The sequence below is a fragment of the Lampetra fluviatilis genome, chromosome 71, assembly GCF_964198595.1.
Source record: "Lampetra fluviatilis chromosome 71, kcLamFluv1.1, whole genome shotgun sequence".
NCBI classification, from domain to species: domain Eukaryota; kingdom Metazoa; phylum Chordata; class Hyperoartia; order Petromyzontiformes; family Petromyzontidae; genus Lampetra; species Lampetra fluviatilis.
This window is the reverse complement of record NC_136345.1, coordinates 775571-798807: the sequence shown is the minus strand read 5'-3', so window position 1 is coordinate 798807 and position 23237 is coordinate 775571. Positions and strand designations below refer to the sequence as shown.

The 23237-nt window shown below is 49.9% G+C and overlaps 1 long non-coding RNA gene across 1 annotated transcript; it reads right to left on the bottom strand.

The window, feature by feature from the left end:
- Positions 1-811: 811 nt before the first annotated feature.
- Positions 812-23163, bottom strand: LOC144953032 (uncharacterized). Its single transcript, XR_013640743.1, has 4 exons — positions 23148-23163; positions 22734-22782; positions 4720-4748; positions 812-864 (listed from the first exon to the last, which is right to left on the bottom strand). It is a non-coding gene; the product is annotated as an uncharacterized LOC144953032 (long non-coding RNA).
- Between the last annotated feature and the right edge of the window lie 74 nt (positions 23164-23237).

Here is a 23237-nt window from a genome sequence, read left to right as displayed (position 1 = left end):
AAATAGTTCACTGCTTTAGCCCACCGGTGTGTTGAAGCGTGAAACCACAACATTTACAATTTGAGTACGACGTTTCGCTGGTAATTGCATCCAGCATCATCGGGCAATTCGCCAGAATTCTGGCGAATTGCCCGATGATGCTGGATGCCCGATGATGCTGGATGCAATTACCAGCGAAACGTCGTACTCAAATTGTAAATGTTGTGGTTTCACGCTTCAACACACCGGTGGGCTAAAGCAGTGAACTATTTGTCTTTTGTCAACGTGACACTTTTTTTACTGATTGGCCGTGTCGGGTGGTGGAGGGTTACGACACATTTATAAATAACGCGATCTAAACCCAAAAATCGTTGATTATGAACAATATTGGTCGCGAAAGCCTACGTGTTAAAATGCTATATATAGTCTGTACTATATTTTTAGTCGTGACTCAGTCGATTTGTAGTATGTGGAGGTGAGTGAGTGGTGGTGTATAGGGAGAGTGGCGCTAGTGGTGTCTGTGTATCTGCATCTGAGTATATGCGTCTCTATGGGAGTGTACAGTTCTGTATGTGAACCCATGGGTATCTACACAAGAAATTGGTGACTGGATTGCGACCATCGACTGTACTACTCTTGTGAATCCAGTTTAACCACAGGCAGCTAAAACCTGAATAGAAACCCAGCATCTGAGTGGTGCTGGATCAGCATCTATGATATCTGAGTCGCACCCGGCCTACTGCTATTGAGCCATTTACAAGAGCCATTCAAACACCAGTGCATGCCTCGAGTACTGCAGAGGGCGTATTTATCCAATTTAATGTATCACTCACTCTTTAGTTTTCCAAAACTTGAATTTGTCTTTTGGCGTGTACGCATCTTCATCTGTGACAATACAGTTAATGCATAAATTAGACGTTATAAACACGTGTCACTAGAAGTAATATTTGATTAGATATCAGAACATTCCAAGCTGTAAATAGGATACATATATCGTCATGGAAATACTGTAGTGGAGTTTTGTTAAGAAAACTGGTATTCAGATGCACTGTACAATTCGATAACACTACTATACCCAGAATATGAGAAATAAGAATAGGTTTTCCCCTTTTTGGCAATAAAACAGGTGTTAAGATGTTGCAAACACCGAATAGATATATTTTGCAAGGAATCAAGTTTGCATTAATCACACGGACTTGATGTGAAAATGCAAACAAACATGCTCTGCATAATAACGGGGTTTGGGTTAGATCGTGTAACTATAAATGTGGCGAAACCCTCCAGTTAATTAGTAAATTATTTTAAAAATCTATTATGGACAAATAATTTTCACCGCTCTTACAGCTACAGGCTTAGTGCGGCCTGTAGTTGTCAGAGCGTATTATATTGTTCAATTATAATTCCTTATAGGGGAAACACATGCTAGTTAACTGATTACTAATCTAGTATATAATTATCCCCCCCCCCTCTGATCTCTACACCTGATTGGGTTCAGTGATTGGGTTCAGTTATTAATACATATTACAATTCCTCATCAAAGAAACATACCAATTAACTGATTACTAATATATTATATAATTACATTACCCTGCCTCTGACTTCTGCACCCGATTAGGTTCAGTGATGACGTCATTCTGCTGCTATATTTAAGACTGATAATGCTGGATGTAATTACGTCGTACTCAGATGGTAAATGTTGTGGATTAACTCATCAACACACAGGTTGGCTGAAGTAGTAACTATTTGGCGTTTTGTTTACGTAACAAATCCCTTACTGATTGGCCATGTCGGGTGGTGGAGGGTTTCGACACATATACTAACGCGATCTAACCCACAAACCTTCATGGCTAATATTGGTCGCGAAAACCTACGTGTTAAACAAACATGCTTTGATAATATATGCATTGCCGTTGAAACTGCTTGGCCTACACCAGAGACAGCCTTCTTTATCACCAAGTCTCACCAGTGTCAGACTAGAGAACACCAAAGGTGAACAGTACAATGACAATGCACGTATCAGAGCATTTATAGCTCGGAGTGAGCAACTATATCATGGGAACTCTTTTTTAACCAGGATACCCTCACAATCTCCAGAATAATTTTTTTAAAGGGATCTGCTAAGTTACAAAGCAATGGGCAATGTTGCTATGTGGGTTTTTTTTTTCAATTTAGTAATTATATTTATGCAAATTTGACAGATTTTGACCGTAATACATGGCGAGATCGTTAATGTCCACTATAAAACAAAGGCGGAATTTGCCATTTTTGGGGAGGGCAGGGGCATTAATAACATTTAATATTCACTTATTGCATTGTGTCTAATTATTTCCTTGTCTATGCAATCGCAAAACAGCCTTTTAAAACAACACGTGAGCACTCTTTTTCTTACTTTTATATTCCTCAAACAGACTGGTCACATTGTGGCAGAAGCAGAGCCCATCTTGACAAGTGAAGAAGCTTCAAAAGGGTTGGTGACGCTTCCACTAATTTGGAACTTGCACACTTTCATCCAACAAGTTCCACTGCTTGCGCCTAGATGTCAAAGGCTCGGCATTGGACTTGTTGAGACCAATATCTCTGATCAAGTCGTTGAGGTCTTTTTGGTTTGGGTAATATGGGTTTCTCTCCTCAGCTCTCTGACTTGCTGCTCGTTTCTAAAGACGGCTGCTCTCTCTCCGGAGGAGTGGGTACAGGGAGCTCATGGCAGTGTGGCACCGGGGCGATGGATGAAGGAAGGTCCGGATACATGATAGCAGGTGTATTCTTGCCAGATCAACGTTTAAAAGGGTCCACCATGCAGAAGGAGTTGTTTGAGTGGTCAGTGGGTTCCCGCCAAATTATTGGAATAGAGAACTTCATGGCTATGGGAACCTCATTTGCCTGTAAAAATATGATAATTGGTTTTTTACCCTTCTATCTGGCAACAAAACTGACACCTTTTTACAAGGAGTCATGTTTGCATAGACCGCGCCTTTTGGCGTCATCTGGTCTAACCCATGTGAGACTAGGCTCTAAGGAAAGCTGTCTCGGGTGTGGACCAATCAACTTCAAGGACAGTGCACATTATCAGAGTTATGTTCTTTTGTTTGTATTATGACTGCAGCTATTGCGGTCTATGCAAACATGACTCCTTGTAAAAAGGTGTCAGTTTTGTTGCCAGATAGAAGGGTAAAAAAACAATTATCAACTTCATGGCTCTTTTTTCCCCTCTGTACCATTCTACAAAAATACATTTATTTCACCCATGACTAATGTGTAAGAGATTAAATCTTGACTTTAAGCTTTCGTGACTGCAGGAATTGATATTCTTTGAGTCTTTCGGTAAAGTCACGTAGATAGGTTAAAAAACATAAATAAACAAAAAACTACGACGTTTCGATTGCAACACAAGCTATCGTCATCAGGTGGAAAAGGGGGGGGGAGGGAGGCACTAAAGAAAAGCTGTTTAAAAGGTTTATAAGGGGCAAGCATCCTGGTATCAGAACGAAGTGGGCGGGGTACAAGTGCCCTGGGGCCAGCACAAGCGGAGATGGTTATGTAAATGTGAGATCGGAGAGCAAGAAAGGGGTAGACGCCTGAGCCGTGGAGAAATTAACAACTTGTAGTACGCACAACGCAGGGGCGACACCACAGGGCCTGGAATTGCTCGTCCCATCTTTAGTAAAATAAAACTAACATCAGAAGATGCCAATATGGAAACATCACAGCCAGCTATGACGTGAACTGCTTGATGACATCCTTCCAATGATTGCTGGGTTGTACCCATCCTCTCAGTTGAAATTGCGTCTGTATATATGGATGGCTTCATGAACGAATCTTTGTTGATAGCCAGTGGGCTTGCAAAGTACCTTCATCTCAGAGAAATTAATTTCGTGTGAGCCAACCGCATTAAAACAATGATCAGCTACGGCTGAAGTGTTGGTCCTCCCGTGTTTCAAATCTGCCTTATGCTCACGTACACGGTAATCATTGGAAGGATGTCATCAACCACTTTAAGTCATAACTGGCTGTGATCTTTTCATCTACTCACTTCTAAATCTTTTGTCGTCATTTTTTTATTACTTCAGAATAAATACATGTTAATTTTGATTCATGTTTTTTTCTGACTCTATGCGAACTAAAAGACACAAATTCGCCCGTTTTCTCATTGAAAATATGTAAATTTCTAAATATCAGTGTCCTGGTCACAAAAGCAAAGTTTGTGGGTAATAATAGCCATTTTCTGTACTTTTGAGGCATAAGCAATTATGAAATAACACTTACTACCCAGGAACAAAAAACCCTAAAACATTGTTACACAGTGTTATCACCGCTTGCACATGAGCAGCGTCCACTCTCATCGTGCAGCAGGAGGCTAGCTGTCACACTTAAACAAAAAAGTGGTTGCAATGTCTCACATCAGTTATTTATGGAGATATCGTGGAATGGAAGAAGCGCAGTTGGGTTCGCTTTGTCCCTCACATTAGGAAGGGCGGGTGCATACAATTAATATATATATTTTTTACTTAATTTTAAACTACTGAAAATAAATTAATTAATGTGTCCGGTTTGGGGGGGGGCATTTCCCCCCGTGCCTCCCTCCATCCAAACTCCCCCATGACTGTGAATTTTGAAATAAACACAACAACCACATTAACTGGTTCAGCTATGTGGATCCACCTGCGAACGTCTGCAGCAAGAGACAGACACTAACCACTCGGCCTTGTCCAATGTTAGATGCACTGGGGGGAGTGGTCATACCTTTATCAGCCTTTGGAGGACCGGGATCCCTGTTAGAAAGGAGCAAAGCAAGATGAGCAGAAAATCGCAATTCAATTCTCACTTTTGTATTGATACGAGTTTAGTAGCAGATATCAATCGATGTCTTAAGATGTACATCAACCTGCTGGCTTCAAAGGACAATGAGTGTATATGTAGTAGGTTCGAATTAGGTGCACACACACGCAGCTTGGAGGCAACACTATTTATTAAACGGTAAGTAATATAACACTGTACATAAGGTGGTGACCACCTTCCTCAACTCACTAACACTCTGGAACACGACACAGACTGGACCAGGCAGGCAACGGCCTGCCTGGCCCAGGACGACGACTCGGAACTTGACGACCGAAGATGTCTTCACCTTGGAGTACAGTACAACAGCAGCCTCGCTCTGCGTTCACACCACGCTTATATTTGGTTTGGCGTGGCTGGCTCCGCCCCGGCGTGGCTGGCTCTCTTCAGGCCACGCCTCCCTTCCCAGGACACGCCTCACTTCCCCCACCTCTGGGAGGGTCCGGATCCCTCCACCACGTGACCCCCCAGGCACCCCCTTGGGGCCCCCAGCCTTCGTACGGGCCGACACAGTAGTGACCTTTCTCTGTCACTACATCACCCCCCCCTGTATAAACACACAGCCGTCCCCGGCTGTAACACAACTGTGAAACATCGAAAAGGTGTGCCTCCGAACCAACAACATCAATAAATGACCGGCGACCGATAAGAAATACAATCACGTAATATATACAGAATCGACGAGGGTAAAAGGGAACCGCATAGAAAACGGGGAATTAACAACAATTATACATGAAAACTGGCTAACCCACTCACGCTCCAGCACAGCCCCCCCCCCCCCCCCCCCCCCCCCGTTAGAATCACGCATGCAATGACAGTCACCCGTTAGCACCCCCCCGCCTTTCCGACGTGGCGTCACAACTAGTAGCATGCGTCGGCCATATCGGGGGGGGAATTTCCATGTTACCACCCCACCGCCTTTCCGACGCGGCGTCACAACCAGTAGCACGCGTCGGCCATATCGGGGGGGGAAATTTCCATGTTACCACCCCACCGCCTTTCCGACGCGGCGTCACAACCAGTAGCACACGTCGGCCATATCGGTGGGATTTTAACCCAGTCTCTCTCCAAGACTCGCATCGCAGCATATAGCTGTACCGACCGAGCTGAGACCCAGTCTCTCTCCAAGACTCGCATCGCAGCATATAGCTGTACCGACCGAGCTGAGACGACCCAGTCTCTCTCCAAGACTCGCATCGCAGCATATAGCTGTACCGACCGAGCTGAGACGAGCCAGTCTCTCTCCAAGACTCGCATCGCAGCATATAACTGTACCGACCGAGCTGAGACGACCCATCGTTCACTCATTGCACAACATGCACCCTAACAACTGAGGGATACAGTCCCAACGTAACAGGACAACTCCACCTGAACCTTACGAATCTCCAGCCCACTGTTTCAACGCACCTCCGAGTGTCTCACTCTCCGGGCCGTCAGGTCAAGCCATCAGACACAGCATGATGGGACCACACTCTCTGAGCCATGTGAGCGCACAGCCCACTTGGCTAGACAAGCCACGGAGTGTCTCGATCTCCGGGCTGTCAGGTCAAGCTGTCAGACAGCATGACGGGACCACACTCCCCGAGCCATGTGAGCGCACAGCCCACTAGGCTAGACAAGCCACGGAGTGTCTCGATCTCCGGGCTGTCAGGTCAAGCCGTCAGCCATTGCATGACGGGACCACACTCTCAGAGCCCTGTGAGCGCACAGCCCACTAGGCTATACATACCACGGAGTGTTTCAATCTCCGGGCTGTCAGGTCAAGCCGTCAGCCATTGCATGACGGGACCACACTCTCCGAGCCATGTGAGCGCACAGCCCACTAGGCTAGACATGCCACGGAGTGTTTCAATCTCCGGGCTGTCAGGTCAAGCCGTCAGCCATTGCATGACGGGACCACAACGTTCATGTTAGACACGCAACACTCACTGGGCCATCCTGGTCAGGACCTGCGCCCCAAGATAGGTGACAGCCAGCAGCACAATTACAAATCCCTGGCAGCATGTCACCATCGCAATTTAACACCATCACAACACATACAATTTGAATTATGATCCCCCACAGAACTGATCCAATGCCGAACAGGTACGCACAATTTGTGACGATCCCGAATATTCAATGGTCACAACAATACACCTCACATCCCGTATCCGTACACATCATCTCCGAGACTCGCATTGCAGCATGCAGCTGTACCAACCGAGTGGAGAGAGCAACGCAATTTGACGGCAATTAACGGAAACGCACCCCCGATCCATATAGAACACAAGGAGCATTCCCGCACAAAAGACATCATCTGTGCAACAACGGACAGGAACCAACCAGCGAGTTTGAAACAAACCGAACCTGTCATTTCTAAATCCCCTTCAACATTAACCATGGGACTCAGGGCATTCGAATTTTGAGAGCAAAAAAACTATACACAAACCCCAAGAATCGCCGAATTGATTAATACAGTATATGCAGTATACGAAATTCGTACAGTAAATCGTTTGGCGCAATGCTCCATCCAGTCCCCACATGGCAACACACATAATCAATACTCCAGACAATCCGTACATAGTAAACAATCACAAGCAAGTACCCAACATTCCATACACTGTTAACAATTCCAAGCAAAGCTCCATACGGTCTGTACCTTGGCAACAATGACGATCAAAGTTTCTTACAGTTACACGTGGCAATCACGAGCGAAACTCCATACAGTATACACAATAACAACGGCGATTTCGCAACAAAACGATGTAACAACACGAGTCATTAACACGGCAACATACAGGATATCAACGGAGCTCGGGACACCAACACGAATTAATCATTAACTACACCCAGAAGATACCGATCTCGACGCCGTAATTAACAGCAACACTTGTTACAAGCAGAAACCCCCATGGTCGCCGCGTCAATTTATCACGCACACAACCGGACGAACACGCTCCGCAACCCAGCGAGTTAAAAAAAAAACACACGCGATCGCAACCCGGCGCACGTAAGATGGGTGAAGATTATTTTTTTTTTTCTTGGGGCCGGGTGCTTGTCATGTCACGACTCGCCTGGCAAACTGTGAATAGTGGAGGGCGGCAAGGTGGAGCACTGGGACGGCCCGAAGAATCTTTCATGGTGAACACGGCCTGCTCTTGCGAACCCATCCACCTCTCGGGCTCGAGCTGAAGACTGGAACTCCCCCTCTGCAGGCGTTGATGTCGGCGGGAGCGGCATTTCAGCAGCAGGAGCGGCGTTCCAGCCGCCGAAATGGCGGGAACCGCGTGGCCCGCATGGCCGGGCCTCCCCTGCCAGCCCCCGCAGCGACGATGGTGTCCTCTCCCCGCGGCTCCGTCGCTCCATTCCCGATGGCGGCGAAGCAGCAGTGTGGTGCCAGTCCCGCCGCTCCGCGTGCAGCGCCATCTCTCTCTCTCTCTGTCACCGGGGCTGCCATCCCCGGGGCTGTCCGAAGGATGGTCGTCACACCGTCCCCGTTGTACGAAGGCGTCCAGGTGAGTTGTATATTTGTTTTTCGTGTGCCCATTTTACTTCCCTAGGATAACACCTAGCAATATTTATTTTTCCAACTTCTGATGCCAAATGTAGTAGGTTCGAATTAGGTGCACACACACGCAGCTTGGAGGCAACACTATTTATTAAACGGTAAGTAATATAACACTGTACATAAGGTGGTGACCACCTTCCTCAACTCACTAACACTCTGGAACACGACACAGACTGGACCAGGCAGGCAACGGCCTGCCTGGCCCAGGACGACGACTCGGGACTTGACGACTGAAGATGTCTTCACCTTGGAGTACAGTACAACAGCAGCCTCGCTCTGCGTTCACACCACGCTTATATTTGGTTTGGCGTGGCTGGCTCCGCCCCGGCGTGGCTGGCTCTCTTCAGGCCACGCCTCCCTTCCCAGGACACGCCTCACTTCCCCCACCTCTGGGAGGGTCCGGATCCCTCCACCACGTGACCCCCCAGGCACCCCCTTGGGGCCCCCAGCCTTCGTACGGGCCGACACAGTAGTGACCTTTCTCTGTCACTACATATACCTACTCTGAGGTTACGTAGGTAAAAATACATAATAATAAAAGTGTATACCTCTCATATCCTCGGGCATTTTGCAGTGGATGTACAGGAAAACCATGGCGAACACAGTTGTATCGAACATGTGTGTTTCATCTATACAGGTGTAATAAAAGACTTGACCACGATCTCTGGCTCAGTGTCCTTTATTCGGTCCGTACTGCGTTCCCACACGGCTGTCTCTCTTATTCTCTCTGTGCTGGTTCCGATATCACTCCAGTCCACATCAGCAGCCCCGCTGCTGTTCTTGTCGCTCTTGCAGCCCCACAGCAGCTCCGCTGCTGTACTCTCACACAGCTCCCTTGGCTGTTCCTGCTGCAGCTCTGACAGCCTCGTGCTGTCTCGCCTTCTCGTCGCTCCTGCGACTCTTGGCAGCCACCCCGCTGCTCCTCACACACAGCCTTACTGCCTATCTCTATCTGCAGCTTTACACCTCCCAGTAGCTCCCTACTGTTCCCAGGGTTGGCTCCCGCTTCTGACGGTGCCCCCTCGGCTCGTACGCCCGCGTGGCCCCACACCTTTCCATTCACACCCCGACTGCCTTCTCCTTCCGGTTTACCCGCTTAAGGACCCCCTACCTTTCACCCACGTCACCTGGCTCCGCCTCCTCGTGACGTCACATCCGGAAGGTCGCTTTCGCCCGCATTACACCACCCTCCCCCATAGAAAAAACCCAGCCGACCTCGGCTGAACAACACCAAAGCGTAATGCGGTGAACCGACCTTCCCCCTTAAAGGACACTAAGCATGCAATATAACAACAAGAACAACACACAAGTAACATCGATGAACGTACGAAAGCATGCGATAAATACGACGGCAAGAACAAGGACAATAACTACATACAATCAACGAAACGTAAGCGATTTGGAACGAGTGCGGGTCGCCGGCCCGTCCCGGACGGTCGGCGGCCCACTTGTAGAACGGGGACGCGATGGAACACGAGAAATGACAGGGGGTAATTCCCCTGCTGCGATTGGAAGTCCACCGACATCTCGTGTCCCTGACGAATCAGTCTTGGTCGTATTCCGCGAATGCGCCTGCAGCGGGGTCGGAAGGGTCGCCGGGCTTGAAGGTCCCGCAGCCCTGGCAGGCGCCCTCCGAACAGGCCCACTCCTCCCCCGCGGTGTCACGGTCGGCCTGTCTGGAACAGGTACGACAGGCGCTCTAGCAAGATCAATGGACGCAGGCGGGGAAGAGTCAGAGTCAGCAGCAACAGACCCCGGCAAGGCAACATTGGGAGATGACGCATCACGTAGGGGAGCAACATATGGTTTCAACCGCGACATATGAACAAACCAACGGCGAGAACCAAACTGAACGCGCGCCGACTGTGGATTGGGAACCTCAATGAGGCGCACAGGACCATGCCAAGGTTTGTGCAATTTAGGAGAGGTCCCCGGCCGCACCTGCGGGCAATGGAGCCAGGCCAGGTCTCCCACCTTCCAGGGGCGCTCCCCCTCAGACCGCCGAGCATACCGCTCGTTCCGGGCCTGGGCTTTGGCCGTAGCCACGCGGGCGTTTTCCCGCGCCTCCGTAACCCGGCGAACCGTGTCCTGAATGTATTCAGGGAGTGGTTTACGAGGTCCCTTCACCCCAGTACCCAATTGCACATCCACCGGCGGCACGTTTTCCCGACCATACATAAGGTAAAACGGCGAATACCCTGTAGCCGCATGGGGCGTCATCCTGTACGCCGAAAGCACTCCGGGGATGTGCAGATCCCAATCCGATTGCTGTTCACTCACAATATGGCAAAGCATGGCAGACAATGTCCTGTTCAGCCGCTCAACCATACCATCCGTCTGCGGATGGTATGGAGATGTCCGTATCTTCTTAGTCCCAAGGCCTGCGCACACTTCAGCCAATAATTTAGAAGAGAAATTTCGGCCCTGGTCCATGAGGAGTCTCTCCGGCGCCCCCTTGTCCATAATGTACCCAAACAAAAAGGCGTCGGTGATGGCCGCGGCCGACTGATCAGGCAACGGCCAGGCCATCGGCCAACGGGAGAGATACTCAACCCCTACCAGCAAATATTTATTTCCCCTCGCCGATGGTGGGAAGGGTCCCAATATGTCCAGTGCCACCAATTCATTGACTCGAGACACCTGAATCGACTGGAGAGGCGGCACGTAAGGATGTTTAGGCGGCTTACGCCGGGCGCATTCAGGGCACGCGCGCACGTGCCCTACGACATCTGTCGCCATGCCGTGCCAAAAATAATGACGTTGTAACGTCAACAAGGTCTTCTGCACCCCTAAATGCAATAGTGTGTCACAATGGAGAGTTCTAATCAACTCAAATCGCAAGGACGTTGGTACCACCACACGCCAGCTTTCCTGGAACCTTTCTTGCCACATAAGCAGACCATCTCGGAGAGCGGTTCGCGGCCCCACAGCCGAACTCGGACTCCCCTTGTCCCTCATAGACCGCTTCCGCATGGACAACAACGACTCGTCCATCATCTGTTCCCGAATCCAGACAGACCGCGGCAGATTCAAAACCCCATCAGTCGGTCCCGGTTCCATCGGAGTATCCGACTTCCCGACGGCCAACGTGAGCGGCTGAGGGGGGTTGAGAATCGGCGAACACCTATGCGTCCCCGACGCACATTTACAAGGGGCGCGCCCTGGTAATCTGGAAAGTGCGTCAGCGTTCGCATGGCGCACTCCCTTCCGATGTTGAATTTGGAAGGAAAACTCCTGCAGCGTGTCCAACCAACGTGCCCACTGTCCCGATGGCTGGTCCATTTTAAGAGCATATTGCAAGGCCGCATGATCCGTACGCACAATAAAAGAACGACCGTAAAGGTACGGTCGAAATTGCCGTAGGAAAAAAACAACCGCCAAAAGTTCTCTACGAGTGACACAGTAGCGTGTTTCCGCAGGCGACAAGACTCGGCTACCATACGCCACGACGCGCTCTACGCCCCCTTTAGACTGTGATAATACCGCCCCAATACCTGTGTCACTCGCGTCCGTATCGAGAATGAAAGGGCGATCAAAATCGGGATAATCCAATGTCGGGGCCGTAGCCAATAGATCACGCAGACTCCGAAAGGCCGCCTCTTCCGGCTCTCCCCAAACAAATTTCCGTCCTTTACCCGTAAGGAGATGCAAGGGCCTCGCAATCGTCGCAAACCCCGGCACAAATCTTCGGTAATACGAGGCAAATCCCAAAAACCGCCGAACATCCCCCACAGAGGCCGGAGTCGGCCAATCCCGGACACACGCCGTCTTTTCCGGATCCGTGGACACCCCCTCGGCACTCACAATGTGCCCCAAATAACGGACGGACCGTTGCAGTAGGTGGCATTTCTTTGGTTTGAATTTCAAATTGGCAGAGCGCATCCTCGTGAACACTGTCTCCAGCCGCGTTAAATGTTCCTCAAATGTGCGGCTGAACACAATAATATCGTCCAAATATATAAGACACGTCTCCCACTGCAACCCCGTCAAAACGAGCTCCATCAATCTTTGAAACGTAGCAGGGGCCGCATTCAATCCCATCGGGAGGCAGTTGAATTGAAATAACCCCTGCGGCGTACGGAATGCGGTTTTCTCCCGTGAGGACTCGTCAAGGGGAAGCTGCCAAAATCCCGAAGAGAGGTCCAGTGTGGAAAAGAACATAGCCCCAGACAATGCGTCAAGGGAGTCGTCCATACGCGGCAGGGGGTACGCATCTGCCACCGATATCTTATTCAATTTCCGGAAATCGACACAAAATCGCAAGTTGCCATCCTTTTTCTTAACCAAGACCACAGGAGCGCCCCATGGGCTGTTAGATGGCGATATAATGTCCGCAGCCAACATGTCTTCCACCGCCCCCCGAACGTGTTCTCGCTCCGCTGGACTCATCCGATGCGAATTGAACCGAATAGGGGCAGCGTCGCCCGTCTCAATGTGATGGGAAAGCAACGATGTGCGTCCCAAATCCAAATCGTCGGAGCTGAACACATCCGAATACGTCAGCAACAATTTACGCAGCGCATCACGTTGCCCCACGGACAGGGAAGAATTTTCGTCACATAAGGTAGCGATCCAACGATTATCCGAACCCCTTGGCTCGGAAACACCAGCGACCACTCCCCGGCGATGCGGACAATCGTGCGTCGCAAACGCCGTAGTGGCATGTGCCACAACCGTACCGGCCGGAACACGGATATTTTCCACCCCCGCATTAAGCACCTGTAAAACCGGTAATTGATCCGGCCGGACGATGGTCTGTGCCCCAACTAACGCCAATCCCGTTGTTATCGTGGCGGATGGTGACAACAAGACCCCTAATGCTCCTAGCCGATTGGGCAGGGGCTTCCGATACCGCAAGGGTATAAGCATCTGTGAACCAGGTGGGATGTCCACAGATGCGACGGACAGCGCCTGCACCTGTACGGCCGAAGCAGGTCGCCCCCAGGGCGACGGCAGAAACGAGATTCGACGGCCCCCCGGCAATTCAATACAATTCTCATTGATTTTAATCAAAATGGGCATCTTAGCCAAAAAATCCGTGCCTAGTAAGCAAGGAACCGCCAACGATCTCGATATTAACACAACGCCCGAAGCCGACACATCCCCTATAGATATCTTAGCATCCACCTGGCCCACGATACCCATACTACCCCCGTTCGCAGCGACGCAAGACCCATAAACCGGACGCACAGCCCCCGGCGGAATGCCCAACAGATGGAAAATGACATCCGATATAATAGTCGCAGACGCTCCCGAGTCGACCAAAATGCGCACGTCCACACCTTGTATGGACCCCGGTACAGTGGACGAACCCGTAGCGGCCGCGACAACTTTCCGTGCCAATTTGCGCCACTGCGTAACTGAATGACAAGGCCCCGTCGATGGCCTTTCTTTAACAACAACAATAGGATCGCGCAACACAGGTGGTGGGTGAGGTGTAAAGCCTTGCCGAGTGTCTGGTGCGTGCCGACATGCCTGTTTCGGAGGTTCCTTGGTCGGCTTGTCCGGTGTTGTGGGCTCCTGCTGCGGCGGACCCGGGAAGCGGGCCCAGCAATCTTTGGCTTAATGGCCCCTACGGCCGCAGCGGAAGCAATCGGCCTCGTTGCGCCGAAGCGCAGGTCTTGCATCCCGGCGGCCCCGTCCCAATGGCGTAGCGCGCGGCCCCGGCCTTCCGCGTCCCGGCCATGGAGAGGAGGCAGCCGTCAGCTCCTGTGGACCCCGCTCATCCGGCACATAGATCGCCCTTGTGGGGTCCCACCCCATCGCGCCTCCTTCCTTGACGGGCCCACCCGTCCATGCCGCCACTTGCTTCCAGCGACGGAGATTAAACTGCGCATCCAGACACTTTGCTGCCGCCCGGGACGTGAGCTTCTCATGCCCACACACAGGCATGGGGATCCCCAGATCCCGAGACAGCTCCAGCATTTTTCCCAATATGAGAGGCTCGAGCAGATCCTGTGGCGTGTCAGGATATGCTGCCATGGCCAGCTCCAACACCGCACCCCTGAACGCCACGGGCGATTCTTCGGGTGCTCGTTGTCGTTGAGCGAATCGCCGATGCGCGTCGTCAGGTGGCTCATAGGCGTCGGCCATTTCCTCAAAAACTCCACATAAAGTCTTCTTCTTATCGGCCGTTATGGAACGGAAAAATCGAACAGATTCGTCGTCCAGTAGAGTCGGCAACACTTCCAAGGCCTCCGCATCGGTCCATCTTGCTGAACGAACCGCCGCCAAAAATCGGCAGGCGAAAGCGCTCCAATCGCCCCCGATAGAGAATTCCTTAACTGTAGTAAGGTGGCGACTCCGACTCCTCTTTACGCCGTCTTCCAATGATGGTTGTTCTGGAGGTAAATTCAAAATGGCGTCGGCCCGCGGCGTGGCCAAGATGGCGGTTTGGCGCCGCGGAGCGCGCAAGATGGCGTCTTCTTGCCGCGTGGCCAATGGCGGCGGCAGGGCAGGCAACGTGGCGGCCCGTGGAGCACCTTCTCGTTCCATCGTCGTCCTTGGCGTAACGAGGTGACACAGATGCGCCAGGACGTCCTTGAGTGTCTCCAGTTGTTCTGCCACCTGTTGCCATCTTTGCTCAGCGTCCGATGTTGTTGACGGACCCGCCATCGCGCCGACATCTTCCACGCCCGTCCCCGTGCTCGCCTCAGCAGGGCTCTCCTCCACCACCCCAGCAAAATCCGTGGTCGGAGGGAATTCGTCGTCGTCGGACGAAGAAGCCGATGCTGGCGCCGGGGGAATTTTCTTCCTTACTTGCTTAGACATGCCGTTTCACTTCTGACCCCAGTGTAATAAAAGACTTGACCACGATCTCTGGCTCAGTGTCCTTTATTCGGTCCGTACTGCGTTCCCACACGGCTGTCTCTCTTATTCTCTCTGTGCTGGTTCCGATATCACTCCAGTCCACATCAGCAGCCCCGCTGCTGTTCTTGTCGCTCTTGCAGCCCCACAGCAGCTCCGCTGCTGTACTCTCACACAGCTCCCTTGGCTGTTCCTGCTGCAGCTCTGACAGCCTCGTGCTGTCTCGCCTTCTCGTCGCTCCTGCGACTCTTGGCAGCCACCCCGCTGCTCCTCACACACAGCCTTACTGCCTATCTCTATCTGCAGCTTTACACCTCCCAGTAGCTCCCTACTGTTCCCAGGGTTGGCTCCCGCTTCTGACGGTGCCCCCTCGGCTCGTACGCCCGCGTGGCCCCACACCTTTCCATTCACACCCCGACTGCCTTCTCCTTCCGGTTTACCCGCTTAAGGACCCCCTACCTTTCACCCACGTCACCTGGCTCCGCCTCCTCGTGACGTCACATCCGGAAGGTCGCTTTCGCCCGCATTACACAGGGTTAACTTAATGGGTCTGTTTTCCGGGACACAGGGGTGATGTTCCAAACTATACGCGATTTGACGTGGCTAAGATTATCGCCGAAAAGTACCGTGCAGCTACTTTGTTTCCTGATGGTGTCGTAGCGACCTTGTTGACCGGAGCAACATTCGAGTTGGTATCATTCTTCTGTGGTCGGCATGTGGCATTGGATCCTTTTAGTTTTTTCCCCCTTCACGGCCGAAGTATCACCACCCTTTTGCCCGACCCTCCTTTTTATCCAGGCTTGGGACTGGGCTCAGATATCCACTGGATTGTGGACCCCCGAGGAAGAGTTGTGTGCTCTATACATATAGTATACACAATGTGCCGTTTGTAGTGCCTGAACTGGAGGTGTGTTGTGTGTACTGTTTATGTACTGTGCTCTTTGTGGTGCATGCACAGTAGGTCTGGTGCATGTACTGTACATAATGTGCATCGTGTGAACCCTTGATGGTCCTAGCTTTTTATGAGTGTTTAGGTTGTTGAGTCTCGCATTCAAATATGTGCGTGTTGTGTGTAAAGTGTGGCTGTGCATGTTAGTCTGTTAACTTCAAATGGTAGGACGGTCATGGCTGTGAGAAATGTCATGGGGGCGGGGGTGGAGGAGGCAAATTCCAATTGGCTGTTCCCCTGATGGTGCTCGTAGCCCCCACAGTTACAAACGGGGGCTCCGGATGTGTACGAGGGACTGGTGTCCCCTATAACTTCAATTCACTTACCATGAATTTACGAATTAAAGATTAAACTAAGCTTGTGCTGGAGGCCCCAAAAGGGCAGGAGTCTATGATGTTTTCTGGTCAAACGCCATTTGTTGGAGGCAGGAGACTGAACCTGCACTCCTGGAGTTCCTCCACAAATAGCAAAAGCCACTGCGAGTGGCCATGTGGAATGTGCGAGTGCTCACTTCGGAAGAGAGGCTGAATCTCTGGAGAATTCAGGTCCGGTGGACTGGTTCTGGCTCCAGTCACTATGAGCGGTGGACAATCCTCTACCAGGGGCAGAAAACTGCCAAACAGACAAAGAGTGGCTCTTCTTGTGCCCCCATTGAAGATTAACATAACTGGAGGGATGCAGGCAAAGGCCGATGAGTCAGATGCCTTGTATGACCTTATGTCACAGGTGTGAGCTAAAGTGGCCCCTCAGAATAGTCATCCTGTTCGGTGACTTTAATGCCCAATTCAGTCATTACACAGGCACCTGGGCTGGAGTGATTGGAAGGCATGAGCTAGATTATCTAAATGATAATGGTAAGAGGCTACTATGCTTTTGTGCAGCCCATGGGCGTGTAATTACCAACACGATGGTGGGCATGGGTAGCATAACGTGGCGGCAGTGCCACGCAAGCTGACAGCAGCAGCCATCTGCTCGATCCCTACTTTCGCTCTGCCATCCTTTACCTCCCCTACCTCTCTCTCCTTCTGTCTTCCCCTTCTTCTTATCGTCCTCCACCAATATTATTTGTTTTATTTATTATTTTGTCGACGCCTTTGTTTGGTTGGAGGCGCCACTCCCCGACCACGTCTCCTGCCTGATCCCGTGCCCATTGGGTGTCCTCTAGGCAGCCTGGCTGCCAACAGTTCCTCGCTGGGCCGCACCCTCGCCCGTGCCACATGGCTTCCTCACTGTCCCTGATGATTGGCGCTGCTCTCCTCCCGCATCTTTTGCCTGTCCCCGCGCCCACTGGGTGTCCTCTTGGTGGCCTGGCTGCTGGTGGTTGCCAGCCAGTCCACGCCGGCACCGTGTAACTTCCGCACCATCTCGCGTGAATGGTGGGCCGTTGTCACCTGCGTCAAGCGACTCCTTTTCCAGGCCACGTGGCCGTAATCCCAAGGATGGGAGGTCGAGCTCCTGCCAGGGGAGTCTTCACCATATCAGCATACCGGGCACAGAGGGAAGCTTTGCGTACGTGGCAATTGAGCCGGGTCGAAGCTGCATATTCTTCCTCATCACGGGTCCAACCAGAACTCCGCTGCTGCACTTCACAGACTTTGCAGTGTGGCGGACTCGATCGCAGTGGCCCCCTTCTCCCTCCTGGCTCCAGCCCATTGTCACCCCCCTTTGTCTTCCTAATGCAATGTTGCCTGATAATTTTCAGCCCCCCAGCTTTTTGTTGACCCCAATTACCACTATCATGTTTTTGTATTGTTTGTTGTAACGTTCTTACCCCGTGCCCCTACTAGACATCTGTGAAAAATAGCTTCATAGTTGCTCGGATTCCTCCAGTATGAATACACATTATCATTCTGATTATCGTGTGCTGTATTAATGTTGCTGCGAGTGTTCGTGTCGTAAATTGGCCTGCACAGGAACAACAAAGCCAGAGATAAATTCGGTCTTCATGAAGTAGTAGGTCGCATTCAAAGTGTGCGGTGAGCAGTGCCATATTGGACACTGCACACTGTCGAGCTTAGGGACCAATTGGCAAATTGTGGATTAGGGAGCATGCAGAATTGTATCTGGTTAGCGTTTCAATGGGAATAGTGGCAAATGTGTGAGGCCATAGAGGAATTTATAGCCAGTAGCGACTCGCCAAGATCGCTTGCCCATCCGTTCCTGTTCCCCCAGGTGTACATAGGCCAAGATAGGCCAGAAACTGATGCAGCTGTTACAGAGGTTCAATGATCCCTTTACCTGGCTCATGTTTACTTAGAGTTGCATGGCACAGCCATCTCAACCAGCCACGTTATACAGAAGGGGACAAGAATACAATACAACTTAACACCAATTGTGGCAACATAAATTGTAGGCCCACTGAACTATAACGCTATTTTGTCATAAGCAACTGGCCATCACAAGCTCAAAATACTTGAAACCAGTTGAAAATGTGTGTACCTCCAATGTCACAACATGGATTGTACTAGCTGTTATACCCTTTGGTAAATCTCGTAAATATATACAGCAGTACATGACACACGAACTGAAACACCAAATATGTGCCAAATTGGCACAACGAATAATCATCTCGAACCAAAGGGGCTACAAGTCAATCCCAACAATGTTCATGTTTATTTTACCAAATGTAAAGCCCCACTACTGAGGTATGTGGTAGATATTTTTCAGAAGCGATCTGGCCATCACAATTGATAGCAGCTCAACGAAGTGACATATCATCATCACGTTGATTCTAAATGTGGAAAGACATCCGGAGGATATGGAGAAAAATCCACGCGGCCACGGGGAGAGAGAGAGAACATACAAACTCTAAATATGCAGCAGCAGAAAGCATCGGTGTCGGCGCGAGACTGAGGAAATGTAGATACGAACTTTGTCCAGTGTGAATCTTGAAGTAGTAGACTATTGTTTGTGTTAAAGTTGGCACATACACACACATGTAAAGTATTTGGCATAGCCTGTTGACTGTATTGTTTTGAATACTTTGGAGGCTCATGACATGCCTGTTAATAGCCTACTAGCGGGAAGTACCCGGCGTTGCCGGGGCGAAAAAAATATTTCAAATCTTCTCTTAAATTTTTTACATATACATAGACAGATACTAAGCGATTGTGAAAGCGCGGTGGGCCGTTTGTCCATTTCTCCACCAACAAAATTAGAAGAGGCTTGCACAAGTCCAAAACGTTACAGAAAGTGGGGGGTAAATAGTTGATCTAAAAGGTTTCCGAAAATTGTCGACCCCCCCCTCAAAAAATATCTTTACACCCACGTAGGTATATATATACACACACTACAAACAACAGAATAAGTACTATATATAGATTTTGTAGTTGTATCTACTGACTGTACAGTAGTATCTACTGAGCCAGTAGTAGCTACTGACTGTATAGTAGTATTTACTGACTGTAGTAACTACTGACTGAAGTAGTATCTACTGGCCCTATTGTACTATCTACTGACTGTAGCAGTAACGACTGACCGTAGTAGTATTTACTGGCCCTACAGTAGTATCTACCGACTCTATAGTAGTAACGACTAATTGTATAGTACTATCTGCTGACTCTGTAGTAGTATCCACTGACTATAGTAGTAACTACTAACTCTATAGCAGTATCTACTCACTCTATAGTAGTATCTACTAACTCTAGTAGCTACTCACCGTAGTAGTATCTACTGACTGTATAGTAGCATCTACTGACTGTAGCAGAATTGACTGACTGTAGTGGTATATACTGACTGTTTTAGTATCTACTAACGCTATATAGCAGTATCTACTATCACTACAGCAGGGCATACCGACTGAGGTGGTATCTGCTATCACTACAGCAGTGCATAGCGACTTTGGTGGAACCTGCTTTCACTACAGCAGTGCATACTGACTGTGGTGGTACTTGCTTTAACAACATCAGTGCGTACTGACTGTGGTGGTATCCTGCAATGACTACAGCAGTGCACACTGACTGTGGTGGTACCTGCTTTGATTACAGTAGTGCATACCGACTGTGGTGGAACCTGCTTTCACTACAGCAGTGCATACTAACTGTGGGGGTACCTGCTATCACTACAGCAGTGCATACCGACTGTGGTGGTACCTGCTATCACCACAGCAGTGCATATTGACTGTGGTGGTACCTTTCACTAGAGCAGTGCATACCAACTTTGGTGGTACCTGCTTTAACTACTGCATTGCATACTATGGTAGTTCCTGCTATAACTACAGCAGTTCATACCACGTGTTGTCGTACCTGCTATTACAGCAGTGCATACTGACTGTAGTGGTACCTGCTTCAACTACAACATTGCCTACCATCGTTGGTGGAACCTGCGTTAACTACAGCAGTGCATACTGAGTGGGGTGGTACCTGCTATCACTACAGCAGTGCATACCGACTGTAGTGGAACCTGCTATCACGAAAGCAATGCATAGTGACTGTGGTGGTACTTGCTTTAACAACATGAGTGCGTACTGACTGTGGTGGTATCCTGCAATGACTACAGCATTGCATACCGACGTTGGTGGTACCTGCTTTCACTACAGCAGTGCATACCGACTTTGGTGGTACGTGCTATGATTACAGTAGTGCATACTGTGGTGGTACCTGCTGTGATAACAGCAGTGCATACTGACTGTGGTGGTACTTGCTATGATTACAGTAGTGCATACTGTGGTGGTACCTGCTTTCACTACAGCAGTGCATACCAACTGTGGGAGTACCTGATATCACTACAGCAGTGCATACCGACTGTGGTGGTACCTGCTATCACCACAGTAGTGCATACTGACTGTGGTAGTACCTGTTTTAACTACAGCAGCGCATACTGTGGTGGTACCTGCTATGATTAGAGCAGTGCATGCTGAGCGTGGTGGGAGCTGCTATGATTACAGCAGTGCATACTGTGGTGGTATCTGGTTTCATAACAGCAGTGCATACCGACTGGTGGTACCTGTATGATTACAGCAGTACATACTGACTGTGGTGGTACCTGCTATCACTACAGTAGTACATGCTGACTCTATAGCAGTATATATGCACTCTATAGCACAAAGTACTCACCTGACAGAGTGCCGTGGTGAGGCCTAGTCCCGTGCAGAGCCCGCGGCCTCGCCTCGATTGGAGGTGAGACATTGGCAGGCTGGGGGTTGGGCCGCTACCCCCCCCCATCCCCCTGCCCGAGCTACAATAATACTACAATAATACTATCTAACAGCTATAATATTAGTATGTACCGAGCCTATAGTAGTAAGTGCACATATTGGGGGTGGGAGGGGAGAGGACATGACACTTTGATGAATGTACCGTCAGGGTTGCGTGTATCTTTGTTGCATTCTGAACGCGAAGAAGAAATCCCCCCCACCCTCCAGCGATGATGGGCGTGCGTTGCTAGGGCAACCCCTGTGCAGCTTTGGGCGGGGCATGGAGATAAATAAATAATGCAAAATAGTACAAAATTGCTAATTAAACTACTTTAAAGTTTACGGATGGGAAAACGGAAAAGCATATGTCCACTTAGGGCGTGCTGCCTGGCAAACATTTTTCGACATAAACCCCACCGCTCGAAAGCCAAATGCCTCGCAAGCACGAGTGCGCAGAGGCTTTTATATATAAGTGAAGACTAGCCTTTCTATCCGGCTTCGCCCGGGACTTGGATTCACCACGCCCAGCCGCCTTTTTCTCCCCAGTGGCGATGTTCACACACCACACCAGTTATTCGTTTGAGGCTGAGTCGACCTAAGGGAGGCCTAAGACCGGTTCAAATAATCGTCACCGGTGGTGGTCGTGAGCGGGAAGCGAACTAGGGTCGCCGGGTTCGTAGCGCAGCGCGTGAATCGCTGCCCCACACACAGGATAAAGACAAAGATCCCCCATGTAGCCTGTGAGACTGTAGGGGGCAAGTGCTGTTAGCAAGCACCTATGAAGGCCGGCACGGCACACGAGAGGGTGGGTGGCCAGCACCACGCCCGGCCGACTTTGTTCCCCCAGTGGCGATGTTCACACACCACACCAGTTATTCGTTTGAGGCTGAGTCGACCTAGGGGAGGCCCAGGACCGGTTCAAATAATCGTCACCGGTGGTGGCCGTGTTCATAGCGCAGCACGCTAACCACGACACTACCACTCCCCCCCCACACACACACGCGCGTCCATAGGTACACATACACGCGCTTGCTGCAGACACACACAACTTTTAGGGTGCGTACGGCAGTAAGCGACTGAAATAATATAGCAATGCTGCGCGAAGAACGCCTTAGATATTTGTATGGCACTTTACTTGCGGAGGGTTGGGGGGGTGCGTGACGTCAGCAGGCACACTGCGTTATGCTTCTGCATGCGCGGGTGACATGACAGATGTGACGTCACAGCTCACTTGCAATGCAAAATATATGCATTATTGTGGTGTACAGTCTGGAAAGTACCCACATGGCAAATTTCAAGTTTGTTGCATATCGTGAAGTACGCTAAACATTTTGAACAGACACATATTCAAAAAATTCCCTTTTAAATATATAGATGGACGTGTGTGTATTTTATGGACCTGAAGCACATTGACAAGAATGTGATGCAAACAACACCACATTACATAGTATTTTTATATTAAATTATGACATTCAATCTCTTACCTTTTGGTTACATAGTTGGGCTTCTTGTCTTCTTTGGGTTTCCCTGCTCCTGTGGGGGTAGACTGGCTTTTATGTCCATCTGTGTGTGAAACACGGCAGAGCTCATGCGATGACACAGAAATATGACATATAGGCAAATATTTCGTATACGTGTACAGCTGTTTTTTTTTGTTACAGAGTTACCATGAAGAGAACTGGCCACGTTAATACAAATAGTTGCACACAAAAAGGCAGTGCTAAAATGTATTCACCTTGACCATTACGCTTGACTTCGTTTTGTTGGGCAACTTCAAATGTAATGTTATAACTAATTAAGCACTTTCGAGGACAAACTTTTGCTATGTGAAGCTGCAGTCTCGTATTATATTTAAACTGAAGTTACTCACCGAATCACCCCCTCACCTGATCACTCACCTGTCGTCGTGCGGGCCAGTCGATTCATGAGGAAGGATTTTCCAGTTCTGTATTTTCCAACTATCGCCACCACCACCATTGGTTTCTCGA